This window comes from Lissotriton vulgaris, chromosome 9 (assembly GCF_964263255.1).
Source record: "Lissotriton vulgaris chromosome 9, aLisVul1.2, whole genome shotgun sequence".
NCBI classification, from domain to species: Eukaryota; Metazoa; Chordata; class Amphibia; order Caudata; family Salamandridae; genus Lissotriton; species Lissotriton vulgaris.
In genome coordinates, this window is record NC_141697.1 from 736,219,996 (window position 1) to 736,241,308 (window position 21,313).

General features: G+C 44.2%; 1 protein-coding gene across 2 annotated transcripts in view; it reads left to right on the plus strand.

Annotated features, from left to right (window-relative positions):
- DHX34 (DExH-box helicase 34) overlaps positions 1-21,313 on the plus strand; it is a 418,314-nt gene that overhangs the window by 134,094 nt on the left and 262,907 nt on the right. The window lies entirely within an intron of this gene.

Consider the following 21,313-nt stretch of genomic DNA (forward strand, 5'->3'; position numbering starts at 1 on the left):
GCCAGCTGCGCTGGAAAGGCTTGCGCTCGAAATCCTCTCTATTAAGCCACCCAGAATCCCACAGCATCACATTCGACAACACCTGCTTTAAAGACCACTCTGATTCCCTCCTTTCGAGAAAACCGGCTGCAAGTTATTAAACAATTAAATTTGCTGTAAAGAATTGTTTCTCGCAGGTGGCAGAAATTCATTGGTACATTCAACAGTCATGTTATAGATTGAATTTGCTAACTGTAGAGGGATGTGCATTTACAGCCATTAGGCTTTGCTTGCTATTGTTTCAGTTCTTAAGGCCATCTAGGCTGTAACTGAGCCGCATGTGCTGTGTCTGGTTTGTGGCTACCCTTTGTCTATTTCTTAGCCACAGTGACACTGCCAATAGACGCCCCAAACCTTCATCTCCCCCTAGGTCTTCGAGCTGACCTGTGGGTGATATCTTGTTTCCAGTCGTTGCTGTTCCCTCTGCCATGCTGCAAAGGGTTTACCAAACCTTAGACTCTTCCCTCTGCTTTTACCCAGCTACCTTACAATGAGCGTCCTACCATCGCCAAGACCCCTGCAATGTCTATGTCCAAAAACATGCCCATGCCAATTCGCAATAAATGGCGCTTATCATCCTTGTAATAATCCGTTTTTTACAGGTTGAGTAGCCTGTAACTGATGAAATACCAACCTGAACTCTTGATTTTACAAAACTTGCTCACTATGAAATTCTCTTTTCTACTTAATTTCTCTGTTGCAATGTAGCTGGCTGCTCCCCTCCATTCGAACCTGGGTATGATTTCATACCACAGGATGTTAGCGAGTCCTAGCATTTTGGCTACTGTGAGTCCTTCCTCAAGCTGTCCAATAGCTGCCTTCTTCCCATGGATGCTATGTTGTTTCCTCGAAGGTGAATGTAACGAAATGGTGTCTGCCCATGTAATCTGTCAGTTTTTTGATCACCTGGTTTTTGGCCTTTTTACTGTTGGTGAGACTCACAACTGGTGACTCACCAGCAATAAACACACAGTAAATGGACTGCATGTGTTTACTGCCAGTGTCAGCCTTTTAAGATGAGGCCATTGCAACTCAGTAAGGGTAACTGGTTACACATAAACGAGTGTGCACACGTGTGCACATGTGTGAGGGTTGCACATGTGAGACAGCTATGGTGCGAAGCCCAGTAACTGCATCCAGGTAGCCTGGTACAGAGGAGACTCTGCAGATTAGATATTTACATGGGGTACGACTTATAATGTTAGTGTACACTATTAGGGGAAGTCAGTGTGGTTTATTGTCTTGTCAGCAGTGACCCTCTATTATACACATAGGTGGAGTCTGTCTTAGAGTGTAGTTTCACTTCCATTTGGCGTACAAAGTCCAGAGACATATGCAAATGGGGTGGAATATGCACGTCAAAACTAAATCTGAGAGTTCCAAGAAGATGTTTGTTCAACATATATGTCATCCTGAATTGTCATATCTCTCTGGCGCAGCTCTGGATCAGAGCGCAGGCCTTTTGTCACACTGTTGTGCCAGGTTATTTACATTTCTCTCCAGCAACAGGAGCAAAGGCCTCGCCACACAAAGGAAGTAATTGACGGCGCTGCACTCAGCTCCTGAAGAGGAAAGGGATGGGGAGAAATATCAGCATCAAGTAGTTAGCTGTCACACTGTACCAGGGATGGGGCATCTCCAGCCCCAGCCAACTAAACAAATGAGGAAGCCCAGACCTGTGGAGCCAACACATAAAGGCACTCCTCTTTGAAGACTTAGAGGGAAAGTCCCTCGCAGTGATGTCAGCGAGGGGAGCAGCTGAGGCCCCCAGAAGAGATGTGACTAGTTACTCCTGGGTGACATCATCTTGAAGTGACCCAACATGCTGTGCAGGAGGGTTAGAGCAGGGGCAGAGAGGTGATGGAGCAGCTTAGGATTAGCCAGGTGTACCTGGGTTCTAGAATTTTCCGCCCCCCTTAAAAAGTCTTGAACAAGGGTGAGAGCCCTCTTGTTGTGCTTTTTGTTAGAACTGGACAATGAGACTGGTGATGGCAACCAACTTGAAGGAGGTTCCCCCTGATGCCTACCAGGGTACAGTTGACCCCTGGACCAGTGGGTATCTCCCAAAGATGAGGGAGTCTGGCCCCTTAACACCCCTGAGGCCTAGATGGGGAAGAACTTGACTTCTGCACCAACGAAGAATAAAGCACCAGAGGAGAAGGAAGAGAAAGAATGGTGCAGAGAGGCAGTGGAGACAGCTCTCTGCAAACGTTTGTCACCTTAGAGGCCAGGAGGCATAAGGAAATATTCAGGTGGCTAGGGCCCGCCACCAGGAGCAAAATGAGTCAAAGAGCAAGCAAACTGGCTGAAGGTGAGCCCAAAATATGAGGGGGAAAATAATTTAGCCTCTGACTTCCCGCGAGGCCCAGAGCGCCTGGAGCTCTACTGCCTGAGGATTTTCAACTCCTGGAGTGGACCAGGGCCTGGCGATTGGGGCAAGAACTGGCATGAATTTTTGATCCTGGGAGGGGCATGCATGGTGCCCCCTCCATAGAGCTTCGAGGGCCCAGGGATCCCAACCACTGGACTGAATTTCATTCACTGATGATCAGGACCCCATCTCCTCCACCACTGCAAAAGAAGCGCAGAGCGCTTTTGTGCCCCAGAAAGTCCCCAACCCCAACTCCAGGCTTCTTCACTGTGAGGATACGGGGCCACTAGTTGTGTGGCCTGCACAGTAATGGGTCAACATTCACCATGCACTGGCTACCAAACACCCCACTGTAGAGCTTGACTCTCTCAGGGTAGTGCAGCAGAGCAGTCCAAGGCCTACTCAAGGGAGATGGTCTGGGCTAGAAACCACCATTTGCTGGCACCCAACAATAACACTCAATATATGATGGTCCAGTATGCTTTTTCTTTAACAACCTTTAGGTCACCTCACCATGGTGTGACCTCTATTGGCCCGCGGAGTTAGGCCCAGCTCCAAAACCTAGCTTGAATGTAAAGAGCCTGGGGATCAAACTGGATTGCGATCTGTCAATGGTCCGTCAGATCTCTTCTGTGGTGGGAAGCTGTACCAACAGCATCAGACAGCTACGGAAGCTGGCCCCCGTTCTCTCTCAACCCATGATGCGAACAATTGTAGCAGCCACTGTTATCTCGAGGATAGATTACGGGAATGCCCTCTATCTCGGCCTGCCAAAAACCATGACAAATAGGCTACAGGTCGTCATGAACGATGCTGCACGTCTCATCTTCAGGCTCCCAAGACGAACGAAATCATCACCCCTGTTACAGAGCCTGCACTGGCTCCCTATCAAAGAGCGAGTGGAATTCAAGAATCTGTGTACAGCTCATAAGGCAATCTACGGTCTGGCACCCGCCTACATTAAAGATCGCTTGGTGGTGTACAGTCCATTGAGAACTCTTAGATATTCAGATTCTAAGTTATTGGTCTGCCCCCGGTACAAACTTGTAACCAAGGGAGGGAGAGCCTTCTCTGTGTTAGTTCCTCAGTTGTGGAACACGCTACCTGAGACGCTGCGCAGGGAAGGGAATCTCCTACGGTTTAGAAAGGTGCTATAAAAACACTGCTGTTTAGAAGATCCACGAGTGCTATATAGGCTAGTAGTTGCCTTCCTTTGTGATTGCTAAGTTATTGTTTCTACCACCGATTTCCGAGCGCCTAGAGACCTGCAGGTGATTGGGCGCGATACAAATCAAAAATAACAATAACAATAACAATATCCTACAGCCATTGACTCAGCCCCTAAAGGCTGCTGCACTGCACTCTCAGCTGTAGAGCTGAAGATCTAGCCTGGGGACTGCTTGAACATCTTAGGCAAGGCTCCAGGTGTTCATCTTCTCCTTGACCCTCTTAATCTAGGATCACCTTTTTATGGGAGGTTTCTTGGGGGAGCTGCGGCGCTTCTGCAGCTCGCATGCACTCTCTGTTACTTATTGATGGTGGTTTCACCATCCAGGGGCCACCACAGTTCCAGAACATCCGGTGGAGCAAAAACCCCACAGGGCATTGTGGTGCGTCTCTCGCTGGTAGGTGTGAATAATAATGAGTGGCTCCTGCCGCTTGTTTTGATATGCTGCGCAGCATCCTTTTGGTTACTTTCTTTTTATCCCGAATGCCTTTCTTCATTGGGGGTAGCCCAGGGAGCCCACGTCTGACTACCCCAACTGACTCCCAGTGAGGCTGCCTCTTCCTGGCTGTCCTCTGACATAGGCAACAAGAGGAACAAGCAGGCTCACCACTTTTGGAAGGAGCGCAGTGGAACTCGTCCTTCTCTCTCTGTCCTCTCTGCTGGGGCCCGTAGGTGGAATCCCAAGCACCTTATCCTCCACTTGGGGGTGCGCAGTGGCTCGCCACATGCGCATTGCACAGCAGAGCCCGAATCACCAGCATGTCCAGAGTGGCCCCGAATTCCAGGATTTGGGCCGCTGTCGGAACAAATTTGCACCTATCTCATGGCCAGTTTGCTGCTCCCCACTGTGTTGGTATTGTCAGTCAGTCAGTCAGTCAATAATACTTTTATTTGATTTTGTTCAAAATAATAAAAGAGTGGATAAAACACTTAGTACAAAATGGTTAAAAAATGGGGGTTAAAAGATTGAAACGTTGTGCAGTCATGTACGAAATAATCATCAATAGTTAATTAGCAAAGTATACATTTGTAATCAGTGCAATTTTGAGCGATGCAAGGTGGCACAGTGAGCAAGAAATAGGGAAATAATATCAGTGCAAATGAGAAAGGTCCAAGCAGTCTTGTGGAAACCACTCCAGTTCATTCATTTATGTTGTCTAATTCGTAGGCTGCCATTTTCCAGAACGTGATGGCTTTTCAAGATCGTTCAATTGATAGACCTCCAAGGCATTGTATGACTGCGGCTCTGCATGTCCTTAGCTGTTTTTTTCTCAAAAGCTCGCGGAGGACAATTTTTCGAATATCTAAAAGTGAGGGGCAGATGCATAAGGATGTGTCCGCACATTCTTTTGTTAGCCACACGTGCCTCCATTTTGGGGTTAGATCATTCGTGGGGAATGACTTCAACCGTAGCATCGCCAGATAATGCTTTTTATGATGTGAAAAGTGTTTTGACAAATATGGTTGTGGTTTAAGCGTCTGATAAGATTGAATCACTGCCCAAGTATGATTTTTCTTAGAGAATGCAGTTTTGTCCATTAACTGCGAGATTCGTTTAGTTCCACTATTCACTGCGTTTTTAAAACCAGAATAGGAGTTGTTTGTGTACCATGCCTCTTCGAGGTGTAGGTCCTTAAGTGATTCTTTTATAACTGTGGCGATGGAATTATTTGGCCTCTCTTGCTTTTCGATTTCTTCCAAGCAAGAGTGGGCTAGTGTGTTATCTTCTGCTTGCCTCATCCGCCAATAGTATTTGTCAACCGCCCCTTGTCTGGCTGGTTTCTGGTTTTTTAACCCGTATTCCAGTCGAATTTGGGCCTGAGAGATGTGCTGGGGATTGAAAACAAACTCTTGGAAAAACTTAACTGGGCTTGGTTTAAGGCGGCTGCGTCTTTTGTGTACATCATTTCCGACCCATATGATATTGTTGGTATGAATTTTGCTGTGATTACCTTCAGCAGGTGCCCTGTTGAACAGCCTTTTAATTTCCTATCTAGAGTTTTAAAGGTGTGGAGGAGTTGTTTTGCTTTCATTTTCCCTTCGTTCAGCTGTTGTTTAAAGTTGAGGTTTTGATCAAGTTGAAACCCTATGTATTTGTAAGACTCCCCCTGAGATATTGGTTTGTCACCTAGGTTCCAGATGAAAAGGAAACATGATTTTGTAATGGCTTGATTGACTAGGAGTGTGACCGCGGAAATGATAGTGAGGGTGCCCGTTCCAGCCCAGAAACCAGTTTACGTGTTTGGCATCAAATTTGTACGGCTCACCCAGTCTTCTAAACCTACCAGCAGGTTTGAGGCGTAAACCTTCACTTCAACGTCGATAAGTGCAATCAATCTGTAATTAGCTGGGTCTGAACGAGAGCCCGATTTGTATATGGGATTTAGGATGCTTTCTCTCCAGGATTCTGGAACCGTGCCTGATGATAGCACGTGTGTGAAAAGCGGGGTGAGGGTATCAGACCAAAATAAAGGGTCCTGCCGGAATAGTGCGTTTGGCAATCCGTTGGGTCCTGGAGCTCCTTCAGGCCTTAATTTTTTTATGATTTTAAGGACCTGCTCTTGTGAAATCTGGTGGGGGGGGGGGGCGGGAGTTCTGGCAGTTCTAACTTGGATATGTCGTGGGGTATTCCTGCAGTAGAGATTCCGTGATTTCTAACTCCTAAGGGTGGGGTATTGTATGTTTCTTCAATATGTGCTTCCCAGGTGTCCTCCATTATGTTCGAGTTGAAATGTCAGTTCTTGCCGTTTGATAGCTGGTTGATTATATCCCAGAAGAGCTTGGTCTCTTTGTTTACTGGAGTTTTGCCCAGAGATGTTCTCTGAAATCTTTCTTCGCCACCTTGATATCTCTTTTGAGGTCTTTCTTGATTTTGATATTAGGGAAAGAATATCCTGAGGGGATTCTGAGCCTCAAGTTAGTTATAGCCTTAGATATTTATTCAGTTGATTTTTTTGTTTCCTTAGACTGTTGGTGAACCACACTGCCCCTGCTGGTCTACCTGCTTTACGGCCATTTCCTTGTTTTGAGAATTCATTGTTTAAATCTTGAGCAAAAGATTCTCAGGGCTTTATACATGATGGCTCGACTTTAAAACTCTCCGAAAGAGCGGGGCGTGGTTTGGACGCCGGAGAAAATGGCGGCGTAGGTCTATACCTCCTCCCGTGGCACCACTTTCCTTTTATATTCTAGCAGCATAACCCGGTGCAAAATCGATGTTAGTACTAAATCTCGCAATCGGAATTTGAGGACTCACTCGTACCTGGTTTTGGCAGTGTTCCAGCGTGTCCCGTGACTACGACAGCTTGAACGCAGCACGACCCGTTACCCTGCCAAAGCTCCGGAGTCTACCGGAGTCGACCAACCACGAGGAAGGACTTCGGGGGTAACGCTGCAGCTTCGGGGTAACATGCATCATTCTGAGGCAGTTTGAGATACCCAAGAGTCTCCGGAGCTTCCTTGAAGTAAGCGATCTTGCTGGGCGCAGGTAACCGTCATTAAAGACCTCACCAGATAAGCGCGCTCATCTATAAAATGGCAGGCGAGACCGGCGCGATTGGAGCCTAATGCGGAGCGCAATTGGCCTTTGATCTGACATTAACTGAACGAATATCGGGGCACCGGCAAGACTACAGTAATAAATAATTGCGCATCTGTTCCCCGGCACCTAGGGCTCATGACCATTTGAGAAGCTGATGACTGAGCGGACGAGTGCGCTGTGAGAAAATGGCGGGCGCAGTCGGCGCTTAACGGAGGTACGCCGTAGACTACACATTCACAAAACGGCCTTATCCTCACATCGGCGCCCGCAACATATTGCTGATAATCTGTGGTTCTGATTAGTGGTGTGTGCTAGCGCACGAAATCTCGGCCTCTTATACAGGCATTCTCGGCCTCTTCTACAGACATTATCCAGCACGCCTTGAAAACGGGAGCATACCCTGTGACAGAGATTATACGTGCACCTTGCTCACTACAGAACACCTTCAGAAGCGCTACTTATGCTGCCCAATACTGAGTGTTCTTTAGCTTGTATGTGTAACGGCAAGGCTACACTAGTGCATAGAAATCCTGCCTGTTTTTCAAAGCTTTACGAACCCACAGTGGAAGACAAAATGGCGCATGCACTAGACACAGAAGTCTAACATGGAGGCCCAGATATCAATACAGCAAGCAGCGTGCTGGGCGCTCTGGCACTAGATCATTGGATCCTACCGGCGCATTTCATGGCATCTCATGCCAGTCGTGCGCTTCTCATGCCATTGCCACATCCTGTGAGTCCATGTCAAGTTGATGCTGATTGTGAATGTATTAATACTTATGAAATGCCTTCCTTAAACGCCTCTTTTGTGATGCCTGACCCTAAAATGTCCGCCATCTAAATCTACCTATCTTCATCACTGTTCTGGTCAGTCTCTAAGATGGCGTTCTGGATGTAAAATTTCTTGCTATTAGTGTGCTTCGCCTGGTGGTGTTTTTCCGCTTCGATCATCAATCTCAAAGCCTGTCCACGCATGGTTGCTGCCCATGTCTCAACTGCTAACATAATACTACTCTGAACAGCGTGAGTGAAACATTCGGATCTCACAGCTGGAGCATCATGGGTGAGAAAGAGGCCAAACATCTTAAAAGGCTCAAGGCAGATCCACCTCACCCTGATTCACCCACCAAGGGTAGGAAAGACATCATCGCTACAATGGACACAAAACTGAATAAATTAGCGGAGGTGCACGATTTGGAGAAATCCACAAAAGAAGAAATTGCAGCAATTAGACAGGATATTAGAGACACCAACTCCAGACTAACTGAGACGGAAGCAAGGATAAGCCGTATGATTACACCTCACCTGGACTATGGGAATGCCCTCCTTTTAGGCATTAACCAAAAACATCTTCACCAGCTGCAATGTGTACAAAACACAGCAGCCCGATTGGTATTAGGCCTTCCTAAAAGAACTTCTGCCAAGACAGCATTGTCCACACTGCACTGGCTCCCCGTAAGGGAGAGAATAAAATTCAAGAGCCTCTGCTATGCCCATAGAATAGCTCACAACAAGGGTCCCACCTACTTAAGAAGCCTCATGACCATTCACCGCCCTACCCGTCACCTTAGGTCCTCAGGAATGTCCCTTTTCAAACTCCCCCGCGTCCACAGAGCAAAAATCGGTGGCCGCTCCTTTCGTTATCTAGGAGTGAAACATTGGAATGCTCTCCCGATTCATTTAAGAATGGAACCCTCTGAAACCCTTTTCAGAGCTAACTTGAAAACCCACCTCTTCCCTCAATAATTCTGCCACTCATCTTCCATTTGACTTGATCCTCGGGGAGATTTTTCAGCAATCAGCGCGGGGATACACAGTTGTGCAGCCATGCGCTTAATAAATGTTTTATTATTATTATTATTATTAAGACTCTTAGACAAAAGCCTGCAAATCCCTCAAGAATTTATCACTCGCTTCGGTTTCCATGTCAAGGACGTTGTCTGAGCATGAGGACAGGAATTGAAGAGGGAACTTACGCATCTTTGGAATACCGGAGGGTTCGGAGGAAGCCTTCAGCTCATGTATTTCCTTCTTGGAGTCCTGGTTCTCACAAGCAACTAACCTAACCTTTCATCAACCGCTTGAATTTGACAGGGCTCACAGAGTTCCCAATAGTCACTCCGACCCAAAAAGGCCCTGGGCCAATCGTATGCAAACCCCTGCGTTATCAACACGTTAAACAGATCTTATCCTTTGTGCGTAAAAACAACTACATCCTATGGAAGTCCAGTAAGATCTTCATCTCCCAGGACTACAGCAAGGAGACGGTTGACATAAGAAAAGGCTTTCTTGCTTTTCGTCCAAGGCTGCGCTTGTTGGGCTACCAATTTGGGTTCGTGGGCCCAGCAAGATTCCGAGTGGTCATCCAAGGTACTCCCAGGTTTTCATGGACCCTCAGAAACTCAGAAGATTCCTTGATGGTCCGGATGAACTCCTCATGGACATGACAACACCAGGCCCATCTGCAACTATTACTTGAGTATCCTTTCAATCGTTCTGGCTCATGGTTTAAAAGGATGTGACTTTACTTCTTCACTAATGTACTCTTAATAATGTTTGCTATGGCTGCCTCACATCTGCATGTTTTGTGCGGCAGTTTCACTGATCCCTGACACTTGTCAATGTTGATTGAACCACTCCACAACTTTTAAATGTGTCTTGCTACCAGGAATGCCTCGTTATATGACTCTACTTTGTTGTGAGGGTGAGGCTTTGGGCTATGTTTTGGTTGGTTTAACCGTTAAAATACTGCCCATAGTACTTCTGCGGATACTGTTCTCTTTGTACACTTGAAAGTTTCGAAGTCCCTACATTTTGGGGGCTGTCAGTGCTATATACTTTATATCTTGTTTGTTTAATATCTTACGATTTTGTGATCTGAGAAGGATGCACTACCTTATCTGTGCCACAATCTAATTACTGTTTAGGCTATATTAGTTTATTGCTACAGTTATTCTACACATTAAGCACCCAATGTTTTGAATGTTGGTCTAGTTTAATACTTCACCATGGTTCTTGTTATTGCCATGGGAGGGAAGCTGTATTCCCTCGTCACCATGCCTACTACTTTCTTTCAGGTTGGGGTGGGAGGGGATGGGAGGAGGGTTTTTCTGGGGGGGGGGGGGGGGGGGGTGGGTCTGACTTCATTTCGGTTATTTCTGTGTATCATCATTACTTTTTGTTTTCTTTGGTCCGTCTATTATTATTTTGACTACTCAAGTTCCGTTACCAACCGTATCTTAGGTAGCACTTGTCTTATGTCGAAAAGCTGCCCTGACTTTCACTCACCTTCTAAGATGCTTACTCCTACTCTGGAACACACCTGGTTGGACCGAAGGATATAGTCCCTCTGGTATATGCAGCTCATGTGGCAAACAGGAACAACTGGTTACTCAAAGTTATCTGATATGGCTCAACACAACTTTGCTTCTCTTACCTCACAACTATATACAGTTACATGCATCCTATTTTTACTGTTACCCAGTAGGAATCGGCCATCCGGGGCGTCGTCAACGGCAGTGTCGTTGATCTAGCTTAGATTAATCTTCTCTTGTACTCATATGTCACACACTACAGTTAACCCACTACTAGGAATCTCTAAGGTAGACAACCTGAAAATAATTTCACTTAATGTCAAATGTCTTAACCAACCAATTAAGCGGCAGAAGGTCCTGGACTATCTCCGTAGACAAAAAGGAGATATTGTTCTTTGACAAGAAACAAAGATTGACACAAAACAATTCAGCACAATTAGGAATAGATTTTACAGTGAGGTGGTAGGTTCTGAAGCAGTTAGCAAGAAAAACGGTGTCCTGACGCTGATAGCCAAAAAATCAAATATTGAATTGGAATCATATACTGCTGATACTAATGGGAGGTGGGTCACAACTAAACTGCTTAAGGATAACACAGTGTTTTATGTCACAAATGTCTTTGCCCCTAACACAAGCGAGCTGAACTTCTGGAACGACCTTACTAAACAGATTGTAACTATCCCTGTCTTCGCCGTGCATGTCCTGGCAGGGGACTTTAATCTACCCCTAGATCCGACTCTTGATAGGGGCTCAAGGTGCGCTTATCGTAGTAGCAAATCCAACAAACCCTTTACTAATCTGTGCGCTCGCTTCAACCTGGTAGACTCCTGGAGGTTACAAAACCCTACGGGTAGCGAATATACATTTTATTCACCACCCCAAGATTCATATACTCGGGCATTGACTATCTTCTTATAACCAGTAACGGCATCTCCAAAATCGAAGAGACATCAATAGAGCCCAGAATCCTATCAGACCATTCTTGTATCTCATTATCCATCTCCAACGTACAATCGACCAGCCGCCAGTCCATATGGAGGCTAAACGATGAGGTGTTTGATAAGGAACAGCGTAGGACAACCATAGCAAATGCAATCCAATCCTACCTATAGCATAACAAGAGGGATGACGCCTCTGACCTAACTCGTTGGGAACCTTTGAAGAGTACTATTAGAGGGGTAATCATTAAAATCAGATCAGCTGTAAATAAGGAGCATAACAGGGCACTTGACGAATTAGAAAAAGAGATCTCAGCCCTAGAAAGCAAGCATCTGACATCTAGGGACGACTTAATATTGAATAAACTAGCTAATAAAAAATATGAATATAATAAAATAATAAGCAGAAGAGCAGAGATCTGGTTAAACAGACAAAAGAGGTTCAAGCTATGTGAATCGAACAAGGCGGGTAAGAGTCTAGCTGATTACTTAAAATTTAAAGTGCAGAAAAACACGATTAATAGTATAAAAGACTTTAATGGCGTGACATTCTCTGACCCGGGTAAGATTGCGGATATATTTAAAAACTTCTATGACACATTATATTCCAAAAACAAGAATGTAGATAATGCTAAAATTCAAGAGTATCTTAGCGAGTGTGATTTACCATCCCTCTCACTCAAGGAACACATGGATCTTAATAGCCCTATAACCATCCTGGAAATTCGAAAAGTCAATCAAATCATTAAAATGTGTTAAGGCTCCTGGGCCGGATGAGTTCAGCGCTAAATTTTATAAATGTTTCCCTTCTCTCTTGTCTCCTCCACTATTGCACCTGTTTAACGAATTCAGTGACACAGGTAAAATCACGGGTACGCTGTCTGAAGCCATCATTACAGTGCTGCCTAAGGAAGGGAAAGACTCAACACTACCCAAAAATTACAGACCAATTTCCCTTATCAATATAGAGTGTAAACCCTTTACAATGATTCTGGATAACCGCCTTCAAAAGATCCTGCCCAAACCTATTCATCCCTCTCAGGTTGGTTTCTTAAAGAACAGACTCTACAGTGACAACACCAGAGTCTTAGCTCATGTATTGGAAAAGGCTAAACTCACCAGATCCCCACAGTAGCTATAACGCTTGATGTCGAAAAGGCCTTTGATAAAGTTGATTGGACGTACCTAGAAGCTGTGCTGAATAGGTTTGGGTTGGGAAGAAACTTCACAAAGATGGTAATGTCGCTATATTTCAGTCCTTCAGCTAGGGTCAGAGCGGGAAGCCCCTTCTCTTCACCCTTCCAGCTACAACAAAGAACTAGGCAGGGGTGTCCCCTCTCCCCCTCATTATTTTTACTCGCAATCAAACTTTTCTTATTCCACATAAGGAACAATGACCCTATCTCAGGAATCCACTTTAACGATTATACAGTAAAAATTACCGCTTATGCGGACGAGGTTTTAATTGTCTCGAAAAAGACGGAGGAGGCCATTCCTGCTCTCATGTCCACAGTTGAAAACTGTTCCCGTGTGCCAGGGTACAAATTGAACAAAGATAAAACTGAAGTAAAACTCCTGAATATCCTAGGCAACAAAGAGGTATTGGGTGATTCCGGATTGACGTGGCAGCCAAAATGTTTTAAATATCTGGGGCTACATTTTGACAAAGACTTAATCTCTACCCTGCACATTAACAAAAATCTAATCTTCAAAAAAATCTCCACTCTACTGGATGGGTGGTCACCTAAATATCTCTCATGGTGGGGTAGGACTGAAACATTGAAAATGATGGTGACTCCCTTAGTGAATTACCTTGCAAGCATGTTGCCGATGACTTTCTCCTCTGACTTCTTGAACAAGATTGATAAGCTATTTACTAACTTCCTTTGGCTGGGGAAGAAGCCCAGAGTATCTCTGACTAAGCTGCAGCTATCTAAGGAAAAAGGCGGTCTGGGTCTCCCTAACTTCAGGAATTATCAAATGGCATTTTTGTGCAAACAAGGAGCTAGTTGGCTGACTGTAAATCCGGATTACACACCGGTCTGGTTAGAAATAGAGAAATCACTTATCAACAACATGCCTTTACCTGCCCTGCTCACTATAGATCTCTCCCATCAGCCTCATTCTAGATACATTCTCCTCAACACTAGACGTGCCCTACTGAGACTAGAGCTGACACACAAATCGAAATCAAGACTCAATAATTCTAATATAGTCTCTCTGTGGTGGAATCCCTCGCTTAAGCTGGAAGGAAATTTGCTCCACTGGGAACCCTGGTATAGGAAAGGCATAAACTTAGTAAGAGACCTCTATGAAGGACCCCATCCATTACCTTTCTCAACGCTTCAGACCATACACAATCCAACACCTATGGATTTTTATGATTTCCTGAAGTCGAAAGCTCTCCTCTCAGTGCGCAATATTAAGCCCTTCATATTCACGCTCACGCTTTAGATAGCACGAATCCTGAAAGCGGGCCATTTTGTTTAAAAAATATATAAACTTCTTCTACCCCTCCCTAGAAAATCGCACAAACAAAATGAATATAAATGGGAAGCGGAACACAATTCTTTCGAACCTCTTATTCGACTTGGATAGAATATATAACACAGCCGTCTCGAATAAAATTTCTCCTATCCTGTCTCAAACCAAATATATGTTACTCAATAGATCATACTGGACCCAGGACAATACTTTTAAAACTTCGCTTAAGAGAGAATCCGACATGCTGGAACTGTAACTCAGCTATCGGAGATCTTGCTCACATGCTTTTCACTTGCCTCTCCTTACAGCTATATTGGGTAAAAATGTATGAATGTATAGAACACATTTTTAATTTCAAACCCCCTAAAGAATTCTCATACATCATCTTATGCGTTCTTGACCCAAAATTGCTTAACGATAATGACCGTCAGCTGCTAGATCTCTTGCTTACCTTAGCTTGCAAAGTCATTTTGTGTAAATGGAAGAACGCTAAAGAGGTGTCCTTTAGAATCTGGCAAGAGTGGCTGTCTTTCCTAAGAGGAGCTGACAATCCGGCTCTGCATACTTCTCCATGGCGTATACCTCATAAGAAACTTTGGAAATCCTTAGACGCCTCGTCACTCTCCTCCTCTTACAGTATTATATGTAACTCCATGGTAACTCCACTGTCCCGACTTTAACCGCACTACTTGTGAGCATGCCGCTTGTAATAACTTGTAATAATTTGTAGTAATTTGTAATAACTAGATCCGTACACTGCTGTATCCACACTGGCTACTTTTCATGTTGACACTGGGTGTTACCAACAGGTACTTGAGTGCGCAAATTTGTATGTATCTACCAATTTGTATGCATTATTTTGAGTAGGACCCATTTTATATTGGTTTGCTTTATTTCTTCTTTTCATTTCATTTTATTCTCTTTCATGTATCCGTTCCTTTCTTGTATGTATTTCTTAATTCTTTTACTTGAATTTTAAAAAAAACTCTACGAAAGAAGTGCATGTGGCCATGATGTCACCAATGTTTTCCTTTTTCCAAATTAAACGTCTCAGGTTATAACATTACGTTTGTTGGGACATCGCTTTATCTGTTATTGAGTTAGCCGGGCTTAAGAGTATGGTGAAGGTTTGAGGATGCTTGTCGCTTTCTGACCTTTCTTTAATATCGGAGTTAAACATGTATGGGAGAATGTCCTGGTCTGTTATTGTATAGTCAATGATTGAGCATGTTTTCTGGACAACCCTGGTATATGCTGGGCGGCTCTCTGATGTTACTCGTCCATTTAACATGCCCATTGATAGTTCTTTCAGCAGGGATGCGCATCTATTACCTTGTGTATCACGCTGTTTGCTAGGTCAAGTATGGCCTATTGGTCTTTCTTTCCTGCCATTTAGTAGGTTTGTGATACAATCTCCTGACAGAATGATATTAGCTTGTGGTTGAGCAAGTTTAAGAGTGTCCAATGTTGCTACTAGAGTATCGATATTTGATCTCTTTTGTTTGGGTGATGGATGGATGTAGACAGCCAGTATTAGTAAGCTGAAGAGGTTAGAGGCTGTAAGTTGGATGCATAACATCCAGGTTGAGTCTAGATCTACTTCAGAGGCTTGCCATGAGATGTAGGTCGAGACGTAGCTTGAAAAGCTTCCTTTAGTTTATTTATTTATTTATTTATTTTTAGAGTTTTCTATAGCGCGAATTTGAACCGATTAGGTTATCAGAGCGCTTTACATAGCACCAGTTCCGTTACATGTTATCACAGCAGTTTACATAGAATCAGTTACGTTGCACATTTCAGAAACTTGAACCGATTAGGTTATCAAAGCGCTTTACATAGCACCAGTTCCGTTACATGTTATCAAAGCACTTTACATAGAATCAGTTACGTTACACATTTCAGGAACACATTTCTTTTTGTTCTAAAAAGTAGGGTTATCTCTTCACACGGGGGAAGGGATACACCTGGCTATATTCCAACAGTCACACAGGCGACTAGTCGTTACAGCTATAACTCTAAACACAGGGAGGGGATACACATGGATACAATCTAAGAATCACTTAGGATGCTAGTCATTAGAGTTATCTTCTATCTACACAGGAGGGATATGACTGGAAACACTCTAAGGGTCACATAGGGGTGGTAGAGAGTACAAAGGTCCACTGCAAACACTAGTGATAAGAGTCAACTACATACACATAGGAAGGGATATGATTGGTTAAACTCCAGGAGACGCATGGGGTGGTATATGGTGTAAGGACTTTCAGCGAATACCAAAGCTTAGCATTATTGCAATCGGTCAAAGATGCAGTCACAGCATAGAGGAAGGGTGGGTGGGATGCAAGGTATGGAGGGAAGGGCTAGAGTCCAACGAAAACTGTCCGAAAACAGCAGCATTCACAGCATAGAGGAAGGGTGGGTGGGTGCAACTGCAGATTGCTCAGCCTAGTTCTTCCGTATTTCGAATATTTCTTGGCCGGATTAAGGTATTCTTTGTATCCTACTATTGGCGAAAAATGTGTCTGCCATGTCTCTTGAAGGAGGAGTAGGTCGTGCTTTTTGAAAAATTCCATGAAGTCGGGATTTTCTAGTTTTGAGCTTAGGCCGTTCATGTTCCAAGAACAGATGTTACACCTGTTGTCTGTTATTTTCGCTTTAGCACTCTTTTCTCTCTATCGGCTCCTGCAACCAGGGTGCTTATGTTGGTGGTTGCTTCCCGCTCCCTTCTGACACAGGCACGAGGAACAAGCAGGCTCACCACTTTTGGAAGGAGCGCAGCAGCACTTGTCCTTCTCGCTCTGTCCTCGCTGCTGGGGTCCAGAGGTGGGATCCCAAGCACCTTATCCTCCACTTGGGGGTGCGCAGGGACTCGCCACATGCGCATTGCACAGCAGAGCCAAAATCACCAGCATGTCCTGTGTGGCCCCGAATTTCAGGATTTTGGCCGTGGTCGTAATAAATTTGCACCTATCTCATGGCCAGTTTGCTGCTCCACACTGTGTTGGTATTGGTTAGCCACATCCCTATGGTGATGCCACAAGCTCAGTGACCATGCATGCTCCAATGAAAGCTACTGCAAAAACAGACTTGAATGTTGTACCTTCAAAGGTGTCAGCGCATACTGACTGTACCTCCCTTAGTATGCCCATTCATTTTGAAAGTTTGAAGGCCGCATTATCATCTGTGGATGCCGCTTGCATGTGATCCCCAACTCTTCATGGCTGCTCTGTGATTGTGGTTCTGTGTCTGGTCTACGTCAGATTCCAATATGGTGAAAAATGCCTCTTCTGACATGTGTGTCTCCACCCAGGCCTTACTCTCCGATTGTTATAAGCCCAGCACATGAATCTTTCTACTGCTTCTGTTTTCTGGTTGCCCCCAGTGCTTACAATCTTCTGATTTGGCGTAACATCTCCATGAACTTACAGTGCTTGTCTGCTGTATTTGGGAGACAGTACATTGTCAACCAGTAATGCCAGGTCAAGTCTACTTTGTCCCACAGAACCCGTGGGAAAGCTGTCATCTCTTCGTCTGCCCGCGAGGCAGCTGGCTGAATTTGTCTATCAGCAGTCGAGAAAGTGTAAACTCAGTCTGAAATGTGCCTCACCCTGATTTCTACATTTGCCCTTAGTGTGCACCTGAGCAAATATTGCAGAAAGTTAAGGACCCAAAGGCAACTAACCACACCGTCATTCACTAACTGCATAACCACATGGCTACCCGACTGCAGTGCAATTATTTAATTCTCTAGCTTGCTCTTTCATATACAAAAGGTGACCACTTTCGGAAAAGTTCAAAAATCATAATGTGCTTTTTGACACCTGTTTCCCCTCATTGTTGTGGCCATCTTCCTGCACAAAAGTTGGTGCCCAGTTTTGCTTCAAACCCTTCACTGACCACTGCATCAGTGAAAAGCTTGAACTGCCCAGCTATTACCCATGGCTCACTGCAAATCAGGGTACCATTGATATCTGCCAACAACATGTTCTCTATTTGAACGGTTTGCTTGACACCAGCAGCTAGGTTGACGTAGTGGTGTTTTTTGTGATGCCCGCCACTGAGCTTACTGAACCGCTTTGTGAAGGCCTTGCCGTTAGTGATTATCTTCCCAGCAAAGTTCCAATTGCCCAACATTTCCTGTACTTCTCCTAGCATCCCCTTTGACTTCTGTGCCATGGCAGCCAGTGCCTGCCTAAATACCACCACCTTGTCAGTGGGCAGCCTACTGACTCCATGTACCAAATTAAACTTGATCAATGTTTTATCACTCCTAGGCAATCTTCAATATATAATGGTGTATAGAAAACCAACCTTTTAGTCAGACAACATTTTTGTACATTTTCTAAATGCAATGACAACCAATAAAAAATGAAGAGTAAAAAATCAGAATGAAATGTGTTTATTCTTATAAAAAGTTGATTAAAATATATTACAATGTTTTTCTGATGCATATAATTAGTTAATATATGGTTTGTTTTTAATCCTTAGATGAGGATTTTTTAAATCAACTTTTTATAAGAATAAACACATTTCATTCTGATTTTTTACTCTTCATTTTTATTGGTTGTCATTGCATTTAGAAAATGTACAAAAATGTTGTCTGACTAAAAGGTTGGTTTTCTATACACCATTATATATTGAAGATTGCCTAGGAGTGATAAAACATTGATGAAGCTTTCCCTGTCTTAGGAATCAACCTACGAGTGGTTCAGGGGGTCCTTGCTACTTCCACAACACCAAATTAAACTTGATCCTTTGAAAAGGTCAGCTTAGTTGCTGTCTTAACCATCTTATCCCTTTTCCATCTGTACCCTCAATTCGTCCGCTAGACGCAGCAAAAGGGTTTTATAGTGCCCTGTGACAGCTGTCCATATGAACAGTAAGACATCCAGATAATAAAGCTTACCCCCACTGGGGTGTCAGTTGTGTAATGTCCATTCCAGGAATTTACTCAAAGTAAGGGCACATAAAGGAACAAAGGATAGGCAGTCACTTAATCGATACAGTATTGCCTCTAAGAGTGGAAGCCAGTAGGTGAAAGCTGCCAAGATGAAATGGGAGTAGGCGGAGGGTGGGCTCAGTGTCTCCTTTTATCTTTAAGGCTCCCTTGCCACTGGTCTCACCAGGTCTACGGCTTCATTGAGGGTTGCACAGGCCAGTGAAGACAGATCTTGAACAATCCAGTTATTGTGTTATTCCCCTTCAGGGTGGGAAAAATTGTGAATCAACGTGGACTGCCCAGCCTCTTTCTTAATGACCACCCCTAGAGGAGATACTATGAAGTTAGGGAGTGGGAGCTCATTGAACAGGCCATCCATCCATTCTATTTGTCATTCCTTTTCCAACTGTTTCTGACAATTACTGTGTGTTCCTTCACTGATTTTAGATTCCTGCTGAGTCTTTCCTCTTGATCCCTTTGGATGTGAAACCTGGGCTACCTGTGTCCTATGGTATTCATTGAGTAGCTTCTTAAGTGGTGCTCCTGTGATGGGTGTTGGCACTATTAACGATGGCTGTCTGTGGAACTCCTTCCGGTTTCAGTTGCTCTCCCCCCCTAGCCACTTTACCCCCCCATTATTGCCCTGTAGTGAGAAAGAGCGAGCTTCCTCGCTACTGCTTCTTCGATGGGGGCGGTGGATGGCTTTGTCTTCTTTTTTACCATGCCCTTTCCTTTTCCACAATTGTTAGCTGGATGTCCACCCTGCTACACACACGGGTACCAAAAGGGCAGCTCCTTCCTATTTACTTCTTAGTTAGCCACTACAACTTTGTGTGTGTACCCTACCTGGTCCTTGTGATCTCATTCAGTACTAGGCCCTTATTGTACCTTAGCCATGCGTCACCCTGAAGCATTCTCTGCGCTTCGTGAATTTTCTGTTCATATAGCAATAGTGATGTTGTGCTTTGCTGTAACTTCTCCACTATTACTCATATCATCAATCTGAAAGCATCTAGTTAATTCTCTGTTCTTTTCTTTCCTGACCTTTCACCTTTCGTACCTAACCTCTTCCTTTTTTATTCCTGATTTAGCAGGTCCAATCTTGCCTGCTGGAAATTTCCAGCAGTGAGAATATGCCAATAAATTATTTCTGTGATATTCTCTCTTTAACTGAAAGCAGTATGAGACTAGCTAAACCTGTGGCTCTGGCCACCATGTATAGATCCCCCATGGAGCTCTTGACGTAAATACTAACTTGCTCCATGATCGTGGACACATTGGTGCCCGACCCAGACCATGCTACACTGGTGTCCACTGCACCTGCACCTGCATCTGACCAGTGGACCTCAGTCCATGTACGATGCCTGTTGTTGACACCCCATGCCATACCCCAAGGCTCCCGAGTGCTCGTTTGTTACATTGTTTTGCACTGCCCCGCTTAGGGTTTGGTTGTACTCTAGAGTTTCTGTTGCCTAGCCCAGTGTTTCTTAACGCTTTGGTTTCTGTGGACCCCACTTAATCGCTACTGGATCCCGGGGCTACAACTGAATCATTATCGAAATCTGTAAATCCACACTTGATCATTACTGGAAGCTAGGGAACCTGGCCTCAGCATTTTCGATGATTTGAACTGCAAAACAATACAGAAACAAGCATTCATCAAACAAATACTCAAATGGTGAAATACTTAATTTAATGCACAAACAAATATAAAAACTTCTAAGTTCCAATTTGTAGCCGAAGATTGGAGATTTTCTCAATTCAATTGAGTCCTCTCATCATTCATCCTATATCTAGTTTGATGCAAGTATTTTAGTTAAGGACAGAAAGTGGGTAATAGGTTAGTAATTCACTGGGTCATCAAGATCAAGATTAGCTTTCCTGAATAGGTGGGATTTGAATCCGACTTTCCATTGTTCAGGAAAAATCCCTGATGATAAAGATGAAATATACAATATAGTAGCAGAGTTTCAAAGGCCAGGTTTTCTGACTGTATCCATCGGACAAAGTTCCTTAGGAGACCTAGGGCTAGATGTACGACCATAGTAAATTGCGACACGCAATTTGCGTTCGATTGCGAGTCGCAATTTACTATGTACTACAGTGTCAGAGACACTGATTGCGATTTCCAATGGGGTCGCAAAATGCGAGGCTCGTTAATATTAATGAAGAACTCGCATTTTGCGACCCCATTGGGAATGGTTGGCCATCCCAGGGATGGTGGCCTGCTGGGCTCAGCAGACCACCATGTCTTAGACTGCCTTTAAATAAAGCTTTTATTTTAGCCAGTATAAGATTCTGCAGTGGACAACTGAATACATTGGCCAATTGATTAACTCAAGAATACAAGTGTCACTTTGGTCAGCCTCTTCCTGGAATATTTCTATTAAAATGACTTCAATATATTTTTGAGGTTGGGCTTTACAGAAATACTACATTGTACATAACCTTGATGAAAA